Below are 5,143 nucleotides of genomic sequence, written 5' to 3'. Positions count from 1 at the left end.
AGCTTCCGCGTGCCCTGAGACGCAGAGAGGATTTAGCTGGAAATTCAAAATTCTAGGGGCTGGCGAGGAGTTCAAAGTTTTGGATCGAGAAAATTTCAAATTTCCGTCTAAGACTAATGTTGAGAGAAGCATCGGCTAACACATGTTACACAGAAAAAATGTCTGAACCAATGCTTGGGGGCTAGTGTTACCTGGCGCACCTCCTTATGTTTAGCAAAGAAGACCTTGAGATCGCTCTCGAGGTCGGAGAGCTCCTTCATCTCTGTATCCGCAGGCCCCCACACCTTCTCCATCATGGCTGAAATTTCCGCGTGACGTTGAGAGAGGGGGAGCTTCTGCAGCGACGGAGTCTGGGATGCACCAGTGGCATGGATCAGCTGCACTTTCTGCTCGTATTGTTCGGCCGTAGGCTCGGCGGAAGTAGCGGTGGGTTACTCAGGCGGAGGAACAGATGAGGAGGCGCCCTTCCGGAATCGCCTTGGCCAGTCTCGGCGGTCGGGTCTTCAGGGATGTCATCAATGTTGATGACGTCCTTAGGATCTGGCTTGGCGGCTGAAGAAGCCTTGGGCGGAACTCCGACTTCTGGTGTGACTGGTATGGAAGCCGGAGATGGCTTAGTCTTCTTCTTGGGGGCTTTAGGGGCCTTGGGGGGCTGGCTTTCGGAACTTCTGTCGCGAAAAGAAAAGAGCGTTATGATTAAGTATATGCTGATTCACGATGGCGGAAGAATTTTCCTTCGGAAACTTAGCACTTACCCGGAAGGTCTGAAGAACTGGTGGATTTCTGGTTGGGCTCGGTTGTTGGTATCGATAAGCTTGAGGCGCTTTTTCTCCGCCTCCGCCTTGCGAGTTGCCGCGATGCTGAGCGCCTCACGGGCATGTTTGGCTGAAGGACTGGAGGGGGCAGCTCTTTTCCTCTTGGATGGGCGCGGTGCTTCAGGAGCTTCCGCCTCCGATGCGGCCTCCGGGTCAGTATTGCCCGCGTGAGGAACTCGGAGGAGAGTTCCGAGGTCGCCTTCCTCGAGGGCTTCGAGCTTTGTTGCAGAGCCAGTACTTAGTTAAATTACAGATTACAAATAAAATAACAAGTTAAGACGCGATAACATACCGAGGTCCCGGAACCGTTGGTGTGGATGTCCTTGTTACACACGTGAACGTGAAGATCACGCGGAATCTTGATCAACAGTCGGATCCGCTTGTCGATGGCGTCGGCGGAGAGGTTGTCCTTGGACGCACGCATAGGATCGTCGCTCCCCGTGTACTGAAACATCAGGCGGTCCCTGTGTTGAAGTGGTTGGATCCGCTTGGTAAACCAGGACATGGTAAGGTCCTTCCCCGTCAGACCCTCCTCTGTCAGCTTGCAGATCCGCCTAACCATCCGAGTGAGCTGAGGTGACTCGGAGAGATGAGGACATTGCGTCCAGGCAGGATCCTCGCTGGCGGGGCTGTTCTTGAAAGGTGGCAGCACCCTCTCGCTCGCCGGGTCGGAGACGTCCTTCAGATAGAAGAAACCCCCTGACCAGTATCGCGTGGATTCGTGGCGATCAGTTGGAGGGTAAACGCGGCCGGGGCGGAGCATGAAAGTGATTGATCCACAAGTAGCCAGCTCGGAAGCTTTGGGAATCTTCTCCTTTTTCACGGAGAAGTAGTACTGAAACAGAGCAAGGTCAGGAGCTACCCGGAGATGGCCCTCGCAGAGCGTCACGTGGTTGCTAATCGCCAAGACGGAATTCGGGGAAATATTGTGGGGCTGGAGCCCATAGGTCTTCAAGATTTCTGAAAAGAAATCAGATGGCGGAAAGGAGAATCCGCGCTCCACTAGCGCCTTTGTCACCACCATCTCTCCGTCTTCGGGAGCTGGAGTGGGGGCACCCGGAAGTGTCCGCCAGGATCCGGGTTTAATGAAGCCCTCCGCCTCGAGGTTGGAGAGCTCCGCGTTGGTGGTGGTGCAGGGCCACCATTTTCCCTTAGACTCATTGTCTCGTTGACGAGCCTTAGATTTCTTGGCGGCTGCCTCTTCCGCCTTCTTCTCCATTTGCTCTGTGCCCGTGATGTTTTCCGGCTTAGCAGAGGTGCCCTCGATATTCTTGTCGGAATCCTTTGAGGACTCCAGCCAAACTGGGACAAATGGAGGAGGGGCGGAGGAGATGGGCGTAGCCATAATTGGTTTGGAAGCGGGAGGTGGAGTCGAAGAAGACATCTGATAGGATGATGAAGACGGAAACTGACTTAGTCGGATCCTATGTTAAATCCCAGGTTCATCCCTACCAACTGCGGCGAAAGGACGAAGCTCGAGAACTCACCGTAATGTTTTCCGCGGTGATCGGAGTCACCGGTGGCGAGGTTTGTGCGCGGTGGCTCGTCGAAGTTAAGAACTCGATGAACTGCGCGGTGGCGAAACCGCTCCGGCGAAACTCCGGCGAATTTTCCGGCAGACTCCGGCACGGCGGAGGAGGAGCTCGCGGGCGGCGCTTCGCAGAGAGGTGAAAGAGGGGGTGAATGGGAAGTTTAGGGTTGACGGTGGATATTTATAGGCCGAGAGGAGGAGATTCGTGCTTTGCATCCTGTGGTCGGAACACAAGCGTCGCGCCGTTGGATGCGTGACACGTGTCCAAACCCTAAACGGTAAAAATGGCTAAGGATAAGTTACCGCTCAAATCGTGCGAAAATGGCGCCAGAATTGGCGGAACCGTTTGAGTCTATTAAGATTCCGGGTAAAAGCGTAAAGATAAGTAATTCTCATTCACAAGCAGGGGAGTAACCCGGAGACATGTTTTAAACTGTCGATGGATGAAGTCCCGCAGGATGGGGGGATTTTCCGACTAAAGGTTGGGAAAAAAGAAAATGTGAAGTTGGAGTTCTTCAAATTTCTCCGCGTTACCAACAATGCCGGAGACCATAAGGAGCTAGCATGGCGGAAACTGCAGGCGAAACTCGGAGAACTCTGGGGGCTACTGTTGTGGGTATACTTCATAGGTGTACCATCGATAGTGCCTAGATCCGGCAAGCCCGGGTGGCCCATAGACGGTGATGTGGCATGTGGCCCATCGGGCGGCCCAGTTGCTGTTGGTCATGAAGGATGAAGTCCGGCCCAGGATTAGTTAGCCGGATCCGCACCGACCTTCGGAGGAACCCGGATCCGTGGAGGCCCATGAGGAACCCGGATCCAGTACGATGTATATGGGAGGCGGATCCTTGACGTACATGGCAAGACATTGTACCGTAGTTAGGCAATCTGTAATCCGGCTAGGACTCTCCATGTAAACCCTAGATCCGTGCGCCTTTATAAGCCGGATCCCGGGAGCCCTAGAGGCACAAACACAACTCATTGTAACAACGCGAAAGCGCCCAGATAATTCCAGACAAGCAGCAGTAGGCCCTGTCATCGTGCAGGAGTTCCGAAGCTGGGTAAATCGCGTACCACCGTCCCGTGTGCACTCCGCCCTATGGCCCCTACTTCTTCTCCCCCTCGTGAGGATCCCTCCTCCGAGGTACCGTCGAATAGGCAACGACACTAGGCATCCCGATCCTCCAACTAGTTGGAAACTAACGATATTCGCATATCCATGAAGTGGTCGTCCTTAGTATGCACCGTTGCTAAGACTCGTCGTTTCGAAGCATCACGTGATGATCGGGTGTTATAGATTCTACATGTGCATACAACGGGTGCAAGCTAGGTTTGCACATGCGAATACTGAGGTTAAACTTTACGAGCATAGCATGTACAGACATGGTCTCAGAAAGTCGTCATGATTTGATGGATAATATTATGAGTGAAATTGTTCATCAGATTAAAAATTTACTAATTGTAAAATCTGGAACACTTGTCATGTGATGATCAACTTCAAAGTAAGAACCTCAAAGTTATTAGTATTTGAGCAACAAACCTAGAAGTTATTGATGTTGAAGTGTTTTCTGAATAATGAGGAAGGCCAAATGAGAAACTACAAAAGTTTTTGGCAGAAAGAAAGAAAAGACTAGAAAGTCTAGCTCAGGTCTATACAGATGATATACATGTTATGAATGTATTCTTTGTTTGGTCACATAATGAAACTCTTAGGTATTAGTACCATATTAGTTGGTATGAGATGTCATACAACACAACGCAATAAAAGAATATTATGGCCTAAGTGACTGACAAGGAATGTGGTGATAATGCACGTCTGGAACCAAAATAAAGAGTTATTATGTTCGTCGTTGGCATTCTACCTAGCCCTTCAGATTTATAATAAAGAACCTTATAATTGTTATTTTGTTCTGGTCAAATGAAAATAATGAGTTGTTCAAATTATGACAGTATTCCATGTACGATGGATAAGTTATTATAAGTCTTTATGGTGAAACACACATGCATAACACTGACGCAAAAATGCCATAAGACAAATGATGTGAATTTCACTTATTAGTGGAACCGCCATTTAGGTCATGTTAGAAAGAAACGCATGAAGGAACTCCATGCAAATGGATTTTTGGAGTCATTCGATTTTTGAATCGTTTCGCGCTTGCAAATCTCTTCTAAAGAGAATGACTGAAATACTGTTTATAGGCCAAGAGTTGAACGGGCAACTAACTGAAAGGACACGGATGTCGCCTAGAGGGGGGGGGGGTGAATAGGCGATTTAAAACTTTTACGAGATGGGCTTAACAAATGCGGAATAAAACTAGCGTTTACTTTGTCAAGCCCAAATCCTATATACTATGGTTCACCTATGTGCACCAACAACTTATTCTAAGCAATGCAAGCAAGTATGTGATAGCAAGATATATATAACTTCAAGCACGATGGCTATCACAAGGTAAAGTGCATAAGTAAAGAGCTCGGGTATAGAGATAACCGAGGCACGCGGGAGACGATGATTTATCCCGAAGTTCACACTCTTGCGAGTGCTAATCTCCGATGGAGAGGTGCGGTGGCTTAGTGCTCCCGAACGCCACAAGAGGCTCACCTTGAGGTGTGGTTGCTCGATGCACACCAACTCCACAAAGGCCTCACCCCAAGATGCGGTACTCACACCACACACCGAACGCCACGAAGGCGCCTCACCTAAATCTCCGGTGACCCTCGCCACAAAGGCCTAGGTCACGGTTCCACTAAGGGATTTCCTTCGAGGCGGAAACCGGGCCTTACACAAAGGTTGGGGCAC

The sequence above is a fragment of the Lolium perenne genome, chromosome 6, assembly GCF_019359855.2.
Source record: "Lolium perenne isolate Kyuss_39 chromosome 6, Kyuss_2.0, whole genome shotgun sequence".
Classification (NCBI taxonomy): Eukaryota; Viridiplantae; Streptophyta; class Magnoliopsida; order Poales; family Poaceae; genus Lolium; species Lolium perenne.
The sequence above is the reverse complement of the archived record's forward strand: the minus strand, read 5'-3'. Positions refer to the sequence as shown.